Below are 13,686 nucleotides of genomic sequence, written 5' to 3' on the forward strand. Positions count from 1 at the left end.
TAAATAAATAAATGAAGGAGAAGAAATACCAGATAACGTCTTTTGTTTTAGGCAGACCCTATGGGTTTCTGTCCTGGTTGTAATGCAGTGTATCATTCTTTCGTCCTTGCATTGTCTTGCACTTACTTCGAACACTAAACATTGATTTTCCTTGACCATGTTTGTTATTATCTCACACGCTTAAGCGATGGCTGGTCTCCTATGCTAAAGAAGGCGTGCATTTGTCAAACTGGATTCAGACCATAAGTAAATTTAAAAAATGTATTGGCTACTAAAGAGAGCACAGCAACTAGATAACAATTCCACTAGGCGCACTCAACAACGTCGATTGTAAGTTTAATTCCGCGACGTAAAACTTAATTTTGAGGATTTAACTTCAAAATAAAGATTTTGTTATGCGGCGCATGGTAATAGAAAACTGCAGATTTATTTTCAGCAGCTCGGGTTATTTAACGTGCACGGAATCCACGGTATACACGCGTTTCGGCATTGTTCCCCCATTAGAATGCGACTGTCACGGTGGTGATTGGACCCGTGACCTTAAGCTCAGCAGCGCCACACAAAAGCTACTGGCCTACCGCAGTGCGTTGCGTTCCGCGACCCGAAACAAACAATACCGTACGCAGCACTGCTTTTCAATTCCCCTAGAAATATAAACACAAAAATGCAGCAGTTTCACCCCCAAAGCTGCATGAACCACTGCACGAACCAAGGTTCGTCGTTTCCTCTGCTGAATAAACCGCAGTAAACATTCACTTACTCTATAAATTAGCAAGCACGGGATCACGCATGCACATGCAAACATGAAAAGATCTCACTCAATGACCGCGAACACTCGCTGTCACAGCGTTGGCGTGATGAAGGGTGCAGCCAGAGCGGACCGAATGCTTCTTCGGCCTCTTCCTTGAAAGCGTCTCTGAAACTTGCAATTCCGCTTTCTGAGCGCCCCCCAGCTTTGCACCCATCGGAAATTACCTCCAAGAAAGCGCGAGGGTGGCGCAAAACCGGGCTAGAGCAACGGCCAGAGGAGGAGAAGCGTGCTAAATTCGCGCCTCCCTTCCCCGGCTTGCGCGCGTTTTACCACGGGGCCATTTATATATACTTGGGGCGCCCATCCAGCCACTATACATCTCGGCTCACCCTCGAACACTTCCTTTAACGCGCACAGCCAACGGCGCGGGATAAGATCTTATCGCACTGGACTTTATGCGTAAGCTCACGGCAACATCGATAGATATGTTTCGACGGTGGTGTCCATATGATTGCCATCGCAAAATACACAATAAACAGAAAATTTTACTTAGGGCCAACCACGCTGCTTCTCCATGTCGTATTTGAGGGGTGAACAATATTTCTAGAAAATGTTTTGCTAAATCTCCGCCAAATGTCTAGGCCCGCATTTGGTGACAGCGGCACACCGTCGCAAAAACTTTTCGAGGAAATACCGGAGTTCTGGCAGCTTCAGGTGCATTAGATTATCCAGTAACATGGGCGGCTTTATTGTTCTACCTTATATCAGAGCAAATTGCGCTCGAGAGAAATCAAGGGCAGCTGCACCGTTTTAGCTAAGCAAATTAAGGAAAATTATGCCGCGTCTTCACACTTCGAGTACGCTCCGAAAGCCCAATGATAGATACTTCAACCGCAACCGCACTCGGACGAGCAGATTTTGCTTCTGCGAAGTGATTGTAGCGGGTTTTTCAAAACGCATGTTAAATTCATAGCTGTTTCATTCGTGAACATTACTTACCTGGCGCAGGATTATCAGTGAGCAACAGTTTTTATTTCAACGCGAGGAAAGAAAACCGAAACTAGGGAAACTGTTTTGCGCAGTTGTGCGGGTCCAAAGCCGAAGCCGTCAATGGCATGACGCCATTTTGCAGTTGTGTTACGTCATACGCGAGTACGTTGTCATTGAGTGGTTCGGGAAGTGCTGAGTTAGGGGCGACTGAAACCAAACGTTGCGGCAAGTTACGCTGGGAACTTCTTTTAGTGCTGCGTGATTGCGACGAGTAGGACCGCCGCCAGCAGCAGCGCGTCGCCCATTTCGTCTTTGCCGACATCGAGCAAGTGCAGCTCGTTGGACCGCCACAAGCGCCCGAAGTGTCGGGGTTTGCACTGAGTCTTTCATTGTGATATAGGAGATCGCAACGCACAGAGATGACCAGATGCATATGAGAGATTACCAGCGGGGAGTGTCCTGGGCCATATTTCTCTTAACATCTGAGGTATGCATATCAGCTGTGGTTCCGTGTTTACAAATGGCACCTACTCGGCCCTTCCGGTATGGCTGCATGTTGCGCCACGTTTCTCTTGGCAGTTCACAAATGTTTCTTAAGCATGTGTGCGCGTATGTATGCGAAAATACTACTAGCAGACGGAAGCCTCAGGAGAGCACCTGAAATCATAGTAAAGCTGGCCTGCCGCATGGAAAAATCTGTAGAATATCAAGTACTGCGTAACTTGAAGTGTAGAGACAATACTAGCACCAGTGTTACCTTCGATGGCGAACACAGGTCGTCGAAAAGACAGCTTATGTATTCTGAAGATTTACTAGCGCTTTAGGTATATTACCGCTAATAATAAAAGCGCTACAATGCTGTATGGCAGTGTCAGGCGATGTGGCAGCACAGATATTTTCGTAGCGGTAAAGCGGTTGCATGCTTAAGTGAACAGACACCACGCTCTAAAAGCGCTGAAACAGAACATATTTAATGTTCATTTGGCTGCAAGTAGAAAACACATCAGCTCACAATCTAAGCCGCTATATAGCGTATTATTTTTAAGTAATCTTTATTTTCACTGCTGTAAATATTTAAAAGTATGAATTTGCTGCAACCTTTATATAGTAAATTCTGCTAGGCTTACAAAACCTGGGTGTGTTATGTGGTGATTTTGTAATATTGCTGCTGAGTTTTCTATATTGAGTTCGTTGTTTTATGAAAAAAAGGGTCCTTTTATTCGTAGTTTTATGTTAGCGCGTATATTTGGTCAGCCGAAATGAGTTGATCGCAAAGTTGTGCCTCCCAGTGAACTGCATACGAACTTAAGGTTATCCGGCCTTGGCTATTGTAATGTGCATACAACAATTTTAAGTATATACAGCTGTAGTTGCCTTAGTCTCTGCCTCATATTTTTTTTAAAAGTAGAAGGCTTTTTATTATTTTACTGCTTCCAAGCAGAAATAGCTTTTTTTCTTATACCAAGAAACACTGACAGCATTGAATCAAATCAAGGGTAGTGTACTTTTCTACTAACTTCATAATGGAAATTTTGCCGGCCGTGCATCAGATATTAGTTTACCCTCTTGTACTAAACAATGCGTTATCTCCTCTGCTATTGTTGTTGCCCTGTGTATTTTTGTAATTTTCTAAGGTACTTTATTTAAGGTATTCAAGAAATGGCAACAGCAAGAAGTTGCCATCTTATCCAGCAGGTTATGGGTGAGACATATCGTAGCAGGCACTTTGGCATATCTCATTAGCATATGATGCTATTTGTTGTAAGTTTTGTGTCCGCTTTCCTGTCTGTATTCATTTTAGTATTATTGTGCAAAGGTAATACTCTTACATCGAGACAGAGTAGTCGCCGAAAGGCGAGACATGTCTCAAGTAGAAAACCTATACAAGCCTTCTCTGTCCATATCGCACTGTTGAGCAGTTACTCTGTCATTATCTGCCAGCAAGTCGAAGTTCCTCATCAGCTACATTTACTAATTATCCGTTATTACAATTTAATTGACACAGCATTGAAAGTACAGAGGTACACAGCAAGACAGAGGCGTGAATTGATGAAGAGCCGTAGAACAATTAGCTTAGCTGTAGCCAATGTTTCGACAAAGAGAAGGAGACAAGTTTTTTTGTCAGAATGCTGGCTCCCGGGAAATTTCTTTTTCTATCACTATCTACGGTTAAAAGAAAGCATTATTGCTCTTGCTGAAGTATTATGCATAATGGAATATAAATTGGCAGGGTGAAATGTCAGGAATTTCAAAATTCCTGTGTATTCTAATGCTAAAGCGAAAGCCAGAAAAACAAAATGTAGAGAAACACATTGTTATTTTTCACTGCACAGTTTCGACAGCTCTATTCCGAGCTTGCACTTTGTTGCAGTAACGACCACTTGAATTCGTTAATTGAATTAGCTTGGTGATTCACTTATGTTGAGAAATGTGGAACTTGTATTAATTCAGCATAATATAATGCATGTAACAAATATACATTGACATTTTAGGACGGCAGGCTTCCAGTTGAATAGCAGATCACTTGATGGTATGAGCTAAGGCTTCAACCGAGCTGCCATGCACAAATCGGTTGCACATTCTTTTTCGTCATCGCTTGGATTTTCATCAACATAAGTACCGTTTCTTCTATGTCGGGGTTCTGGTTAAGTTGAAAAACCTAACTGTTTAACCTTTTTGTATTGGTAGCAATGTTACACAGACAGCTCAATTTTTATTGTAAATCATGACATGGTAGGAGTCAGAACATTTGTGCAAATTTGTTGCAGGCACACTCTGGCGGCTCCTACCCCTGCGTCCTACCACCACCCTATGTCCACTAGGGAGTTGGGAGCCTTAGTGAAGATGCCAAGCAGGCTGACAGCCAACAGAAAGATTCAGGTAAGTACATGTAATTAAGCGGTGCCTTTTTGAGTGAAGTGGCTTGTAACCACCCAGCAATGAAAGAATTGACTTCGAAGCAGTTTAGATTCCCTGCTATCGGTGCTGGAATGCTCAAGTCCATGCATTTTTTCTTAGCTACCAAGAGGCTATGTGGATCAGACGAAACGCGATGCAAGTTTGGAGCTATTGGGAAACCACTTGTAGAATATTTTTCTTGCTTAACGCAACAACAATTTTGAGTAAGCTTTACCAATTTAAAAACAATACAATGTAATCTCATACATGGTATTTGGCACATATTTACTAGGACTGCTCAATGGTAAGTATGCCGATAAACGTACACTAAAATTGACTTCTTTTGCAAGTTCGTCCTCATCATTCTGCACTGCTGCAGGATTTATATTTCTCAAACCAGTTTTTGCACACAGCACAAGTCTTAAACACGTGGATTACAAATATTTGCAGCTTTTACTGAAAGCGAGCTCTGTGCAAATGAAGTTAATAAGTCATTTTTTCATCTTTAATCACCCATTATAAACTGAGCAGTGGCAAATGAGCAGTTCCATTTTTGATGTGAAGCCTCTCTTCATTGTCCAGAAAAATTTGGCACTCTTAATGAAGGAACCAAGTTTTTGGCTGTGCCTTTTATGGTGCATAGTTGGGTGCTTTACACAATATTTCACATAGTGTTTGCGCCAGTAAAAAGTTTTTTCCTTTAGGTATTTTGTAAAGTTAACATTTGTCCTATATTGAAGGGCCTCCAGTTTTTCAAAAAGAAATTCCGAGTGATCGTGTGCCATGTTGAGACAGCTGGCATAGAATAGCCTACTTACAGATATAGGGAGAGCTATGTACACTTGACTTTGTGTAAAGATACTATTACTGATCCGCAAAAGGCAAAATGAAGCACTCCATCCTATAAGCAGCTCTTCACATTTATTTACACTTATGCACGTTTATATATCTTGAGTCTGGTGACTTGTATCTGTTTTCATTATTTGCTCTGTGCAGATGGTAAACTTCAGGTTTGTCCAATGGTGAAACAATTTTGGTGCTTATAGATATGGATCTGTGTTTTTCAGGTGGCCTGGAAATTTTGCCCAAGCCATGCCACACACTCGGGCGAGGCCTCTTGCAAACGACGTATAACCAGGCTCAACGCATCAGTGTCGAGTGAGTCCGGATATTAAGGTAACCTTCTGTGCAACCAGCGCGCAGCATTTGGTGACCTCTCTACATATTCCACCTATTTCTCAGCTGTACCTCAGTCTCCATCTATCCAAACAGCATCACCAGCTGTAGTCACTTATCGAACCATGGATGAATGTTGGGGTGCAATGATTTGAACAGACATTGTATTTGTCTCTTCAAATTCTTTGAAAATACTTCTGGCATTATATTTCATATGTGTGTTTAGTGCCGAGTTTTTAATAGTTTCTTTGTCTTATAATTCACACCATCGATTCCTTCTATTATAATGTATACCTGTCTTTATGCCCTGTTTTTCGTAGTTCTCTTGTACTGGTGTGTGTAATTGATATGTTCTTAATTCTTGTTATACACAAGGCTAAATTCAAACTTACGGCATCTCTTCTTCCTTTCATAATCTACAGCACTGCAAAGTGTTCAAGAAATGTAACCTAACACGGGATTTGGTGCAGGGTAAATTTAAGAGCAATATAGATTATTTCAAGCACCCATTATTTTTGAAAAAGTCATCAACACAGGAGCACAAAAAAGGAATTATTAAACTAGAGAAACACGGGTGTTCCCCTCATAAGTCCGGCAATAAGGTGACTTCCTTTGAGTGTAAAGATACCAGTGGTACTCGCATACAGGGTTTGAGATATGAAAACTATGATGCCCTTGACATTTCTCACTGCTCATTTGCCACACTGACGAATTTCAAAGGCATCATAGGTTTCATGCACACATTCATAGTGGTACACCTTTTGAGTATTGCATTGCTCAAGCGCAAAGGCTTACAGTAGTGCTTTAAATGGCAAATGTATTTCCTGATTTTCAAAATTTAATAATGCAGGAGTAATAGTACAGATCATGTAAAAATAATTTTACACACTATGTGTCCATGGATGCACGCGTCTTCTGATGAGATAGCAGTGTCATGTGATCATGGGATGAATGTCCATATTTCGGATTTAAATATTGGCTTCCAGGTCTGGGTTAGTCTCCTTGACTGAGTTTTCTAGGTCCGAGGCTATTTACTGGAGGAAAGTGAATTAAACTAGGAATTATACACATCAAAAGATCTTGCTCGGGACACTAATGTGACAATCAGCAAGGTTCCTTGTGCATTCACTTACAAATTTGGGAGGATATATGTTACGACTGGTTTCATTAATGCGAGAACAAATATTTATTTATTCTCACACTAGAGTTGGCTGCCCCCATTTGCATACAACCCCTTTACAGGCTAAAAATTCAGTGTATTAATAGGCTGTTTTTGGTTTTCCGCACTAAATGTTAAGCTATGCAAACGGTGACATACAACAGTATGAAAAAATGACTAAGGAATGCAAGTAGAGCGTGTGGCTTTCTAGGCAGATGTGCGCGTGTTCTACTTATAAAACTCCCTATGGTATGCCCGAAGGCATTTTCTAAAACTTTGATAGAGTACACCGACCCCCCCCCCCTTATTAAGGGGAAATGCTCCTAGAAACAAGTTTTTAAAATTATTTGTACTAGCGATTTGAATATACTGCCACGGATAGATAGATTTATGTAGATTTCATTTGTCATTAATTTTTCTGTAGCTGCTGTAACCTTAGTTATGTCCTAAGCAGTGGCAAAATATTTTTGTGGGCATTTTCTTGTGCATAAAATTGTCACCAATAGCTTCATGCTCTGTCTTATTTAGCTAGTTCTATACCGCAAAGTGGTGATACCTATCCAAACAGCTTGTGCAATTACTGCAACTATGCAAAAAATATTAGGCCTTGTTAAATAATTTTTACGAATTGCAATTTAGTATGTATGCAAAAATTTCATTCGTATAAGACAATTAGAAGTGCATAAGGTTATTCTCATGCTATTGTGAGGAAATATTAGGTACTCTCCATGGTTTTTTTCACAATAGCATGAGAAGTATGCAAGATTAGTAGGCAGGCCTGCCTGCCTGCCTTCTAATCTTGCATGTTTCTATTAACTTTACATGCTGTTTGGATAGATATCGGCACTTTGCAGTCTACAGGGAGCTGAGTTAGCTGTAGCATACTGCTTTTTGTGAAATTTTAATACACAAGAAAGAGCCCGCAAATATCACTATATATTTTGCCGTTGTGTAGGACATAACTGAAGAAGCAGCTAAACAAAAACTAATGACATATGAAATCTGAATAACGAACTCTACACTTGGCTCGCTTTTGAAACCTCTAGTAGAAATAATAAAAAATATTTCGAGTAATATTCAATCAGCAAAATGTGCCCCTTGCTATAGTGACCTACAACACAGCTACGCAAAGTAAAAGGCAAGTCCTGTTGTCGAAGCCACTATGGGCTGTCTTCCGAAGGGCTACTGTTAAAGACTGTGAATTCTCCTGCATTTGCCAGAAGTGCAATGCTAAATTTTGTGAATGTGCAATTGGCAATCTCACACCTACAGAAAAAGAAAACTGTTCTGTGAAATGCAGAATCAACTATAACTTTGTTCGATATTTACATTTGGACTCCATATCTTGATTTTGTGTGTTGTACTGAATGTTTCAGCGTTGACTGCCGCTAATTATTCAACATAACTGCTTCATGACAATGCGACAATTCTCGCTATCAGAAATTTATAGAAGTGGCAGGCATTAGAATTACAGTACTCAATAACGTCTACTTTTTAAGAACTCAGACAATCACCAGTTCTGAGATACACATACCCAAAAAGCAATGATCAAATAGATTTGTCTTCCATACAGAATTGTCCCACAGGGCTTACAAAAGGCTTTGTGGCAAAGTAATATCTGAAACTGCAAAGCATGTTCCACCAAGTCTGGTGACAAATATTTCAGAGCTGCCAGTCTGAGGACTCCTACAAACTATCAATACGTTCAGCACTGACTAGCTTCAATTGTGGGATGTCAGCATTTTGCTGAATTAATAGAACTTCAATTATTGTGATGTTGTTTAAGGAGACATTTGCAATTATCATGCAGTTTTAATCTGTCACTTTTGTAGAAATTTTGCATTAATTCGTTCGGGCTGAAATTTTTGGTAATAGAGGTGTTCACTGCAGAAATAGCTAGTACATGAAATTTAATAATAAAGATACTATACATTGCAGATTTTCTGTCCTCAGCATTTGTTCTGTTCCGCAGCTGTTTCTTGAAACCTGAAACGATGTACCCGCCTTTTATGTTAGCGATAAACAGGGAAATCTGCCAGTATGTGTTGTTTATAACATGCTGATCAACCCAGTAGTTAGGCCATTTTGCTAATTATAAATTACAACAATAATAGTACAGGACCATAAAAACAGATTGATGCTAACAGCTGTGCCCAGCTACATCCACGCAGTTGCAATAAGAGCCAAATGCCCCAGAGAGAAAGCAACAGTAACTCATTGTTCGTCATCTTCTACAAGGAGATTAGGCGACAGATGCAGTTTATGCTCAGTAAATACATAAATCAGTCATGTGAGGTGTCTCACTTTAGGTTGCAAGTTCGAACTTCTTGTAATATTGCTTCTTTTTATTTTGTTTCCTTTGTGAGCATGAGTGACTTGGTTGCCTTGGCACATATTGTCAAAACTGTTTCTTCATCACTGGGAATCACAAAAGTTCATTACACATAAAATTCCCAGTTACTGATATGGTAGGCTTCGAGCTTAATTCTCTTCTCATTCATATGTTTATCTACCAAGTAGTTTTATCGTTCATAAAAACATATCCATGCAATGCAGAGAGGGAACCCAAATTATTATTATCTGTTCTTGCTTTTTACCCTGCTCTGGTGTTTCGTAACCTAGCATTGTGCAATGGCCTGTCTGCACCTGCAGGAAAGTAGTGAGGTGGCTAAAGTTAAAGGTCAACAACATAGTGAAGACACAAAGCAAAAATATAAGTTTGCAATTGTGCCACATAACCGGACTTTCGCTTAGAATTCTAAAAAAAATGACATCTTGCTGTGGCGTGAGGGTTGTCTTGGGCACCAAGTGAACTGCGTAGCACCTCTGCTAGAGTACACTACAAAGCAAGAAATCACGCGAGATTGGAGCGGCAATGCAAAGTTAAGCACAGATGTTTTAGTTCATGCACCATTAATGTGGCTTATCATCTGCTCCTGTTTTCGTTTTGTGGGAACGCGTTAATTGGAAAGACAATTTTTGCACCAATCTTACCTTAGTGGGACACCAGAAAAAGGTAGAAATCAAAAACAGGTTTTCACGCTTCGTTGCCCACAGTGTATTATCTCGATGTGTTTCACTCTACAAAAGACTACTGTGGTAGATAATCATAAAGACAAAGAAAAAAGAATTAAAAGAGGCATGTGTAGGTCATCCTTCCGTGACCTCCAGTGTTTTTAGAAACACTTCTTTCTGTACATGTGCCAAGCCGTAGGGCGGCTTTACGTCACTCAGTCATGCTTTCCAAGTTAAAAGTCGGAAAAAGGACAATCACAAGCACATTGAGTGATTTGTAAATGTGGCACTTAATGTAATTTATTTATGTATGTGCTGAGGGTAGACTACAGAAAGTGCCTAACCTGCTCTTACAGGATGACCTGTGATTAGTAAAAGAAGGCTTCTTCACATCTTCCTCTTTGTCTCTTTTGAATCTTGGTGCACCATGCTTTTGGTACAGCTGCGTGCATGCAGCTTGGTATAGTTTGTTTATGTGTTCTGCATCCTCCCTTCTCCTCATCATTCATGCGCTATCTTTCGCGTAACAAAATACAGCTACCTGTGCTACATAGTCTGTCAGCGTGTTTGCATTATGGCAAGTTTTGTATTAGTGGTTATTGCAATCTGTGAAATTGTCTGTCCGACAATTTCACAGAAACAGGAAAAGTATGTTTGTCTACATTCATGAACGATTAGTATAAATGTTGCTGTACTCGTTTTTGTAATATTGTCAGTTATGAAGTTTTTATACACTGTTGCATGTTGTATGACGGAATAAAATTGATGCAGAACTTTTTCATGTGGTATATTTCAGATCAATTTTCATCTGACGCTAACACGCGCAAGTTGTGTGGGAAAAGTGCCAACAAGTGTACCATAAGGTAAGACAGCTGTTCTTGCTTTTAGAGTGGATTATCAATTGCCAACCAGTTGTTTTCAGCAAGCACAGTATAACGCATAGATTATGTAATCTAAGTTGGCATATTGTTTTTATTGCACTTATTTATCTGGGTCTCCTTTGTACATAACTGCAGCCTTTTTTATTTCTTATGTGTTTTTATGTGTTTTTTATGTGCTGAGGATGTATAATCGTAAGTTCTAAATAAAAACACGTCTCCGAGAACAGTGAAGTGGGTTTAACTTATAAATCATTTGACATATTATAAGAGACTTGTGCAGTGGCGAATTCAACTTCCACATGAGATACATTATATTTTGGGGTCTCATTAGGGTTCTGAGTGGCATTACATTGTCATGCATATGCACCTGCAGGCTACATATTGGATATTTATTTGAGACTGTTTTGCTTGGTTGGCTATTGATTCCAGTTCAATAGTAATGAGAACTGTCTTGCCTTTATGGTGACTCTGCGCTGACTGATACATTTGAATTTTCCAGAAGGCAATGACAAATGGTGATGAAATATTATTTTTTTGTTGCTAACCTGTCATGTCCTTTTTGGCAAGTTTGCCATGTGTGCTTTTGTATATGTTGTCTTTTCACAGTAGTTATCTTGAGAACTAGCCGTAGTCGTGTGTGCTTAGAGCAAAAGTTGGTGACATTTTGAAAAGCGGCTGGACACTGCCAGCCGAGAGTCAAACGACACACATGGATTAGTTGTTTTACTCTATTTGCAAGAGTCCTGCACCACGCATTAAGGGTAACTTGACACACACTGCTGGAGTCATCTGACTCATCAAGAATAGTTACCCGAATCCTTCAGCAGTGGTCATGTGACGCCTTATCTTGAGTCGTCTGACTCATGTAGAATAGTTAACGAACTCCCTCAGCACTAGTGATGCAACCCTTTTGAGAGGGTTAGGAGATTACTACAACAGAGTGTGCATGACTATTGTGTGTGGAGTCACGTAACCACCTTCTATCGAGCACAGATAGTCTCGGGACTCTCTGCCGAAAGAGAGTTCGGTTGTTTCCCACAAAGTGTGTCGTATACGTGGCGAGTCCAGACTCTCCGAAAAGAGTAAGAGATACTTTTTTTTTCTTAGTGTGTACGTCTACGCTAAAGTTCCTTCATCAACTTGAGTTTATGCCTTCACCGTTCTGTCAAAACGTTCTGCTAGTGTGTGATTATTGGAATACCAGACACGTTCGACGCTACGTCAGAATGCTTCGATAGCTCTCGCTTGAGCTTGACGGCCAAGCCGCTAGCGGAGACGTTTCGCGCGAGCGGCGGCGGGCTCCAAAACAACCGGAAGTGGACGATGTAACGTCGCATTGTGACGCAGAAGCAGTGAAGGCGGAGCTTAGCCCCGCTCGCTCGGCGAACGCGCTGAGGAGGAAAAGCCTGGCTAAGAGGAGGGTAACTTGTAATCGCTTGTAGCTCCATTACTACGTAACGCTTCACTTAAATTGTGGTGGGAATGTTCTACTTCACTGTACCCTACGCGTCTACGAAATTTGTCCGAACCATTTCAGGGGCCCTTTAACCGCCCTGAGAACAAGGTTATAGCTGTCCACAGCGTGGTCACTGTGTTTCTCGCGTGTGGATTGTTTTCTAGGACATGTCCGCCACCTGCGTTCTTCAATAATCGACCTGCAGCTTTAATTATTGTCGAAAAATTCGCGTTCTATTGAAAACGCGCTAGCTTCGTGCCGCGGCCGCTTAGGACGTTTGTTGGTACGTGCCCAGAAAAACTGTGTATATGCAGCTTATTTTCTTTAATTGTGGTGTTTTACGTGCCAAAATCACTTTCTGATAATGAGGCAGGCCGTAGTGGAGGACTCCGGAAATTTCCGCCACCTGGAGTTCTTTAATGTGCACCTAAATCTAAGCACACTGTTGTTTTCACACTTCGCTCCCATCGAAATGCGGCCTCCGTGACCGGGATGCGATCCCGCGACCTCGTGCTCAGGAGCCCAGCACCATAGCCACTGAACAACCAGGGTGGGTATATCTGCAGCCGGTTGAATCTTTATATATATTTGCTAGCACATTCGCGTATGCTTCCATATCCTTCACTACCGAAGGTATTCAAGAGTGCTGGCTTCTCTACTAAATATAATGCCTTTTTCAATTCAAGAAAAACAAAAAAGGGGATCGTGCAACGCAGATTCTTGAATTCGATAAGTGATGAACATGATGTGACCCATTGTGGAGTACCCTTTCTCCAAGCTAGCATTTGGTTTACTGAAGTGTTGCCCTAAGTCTATCAGAAAATGCAGGCAGTCCTATCTAATGTTACCGAAGTTGTTCAAAGAAACAATGAGTCAATATCACGGTGCAACACACGACTATAAAATATACGGTGTTTAGTTATCAGAGTTCTGGCGCCCGAAGACAGTAGGTCTCAATATCTGGCGCCAGATTTCTTGGCATATCTTCTATCTTTTAACAGGTTGGCTAGCATAACCTGGGACGCCCTAAATATTATTGAATATTTTGTAGAAAAGGCATACCCACGCTCATAATCCCCTAACTATTTAGTTTATTAAGGTAAACATTCTTATACAGTGCAGAATTCTTATTTGCCTTTCTCTTAGGTTATCGGAACTGGAAGGCATGAGCGTCTTGGGAAATCACTTTCGTAGCAAATTCGTGTAGCGCTGTGATAGTGGTTTTAACATGGCAAAGCTGGTAAACAAGTCACAGGCCTGCGCCTGTGGCACAGTCACAGTGTAAGCTGCAAAAACGGCTCCATAGGAGCTCCATTTTCGGCACCACGTACTACAGGGGTTTCGCGGGGAAGTCCCTTCG

The sequence above is a fragment of the Dermacentor variabilis genome, chromosome 6 (assembly GCF_050947875.1).
Source record: "Dermacentor variabilis isolate Ectoservices chromosome 6, ASM5094787v1, whole genome shotgun sequence".
NCBI lineage: Eukaryota > Metazoa > Arthropoda > Arachnida > Ixodida > Ixodidae > Dermacentor > Dermacentor variabilis.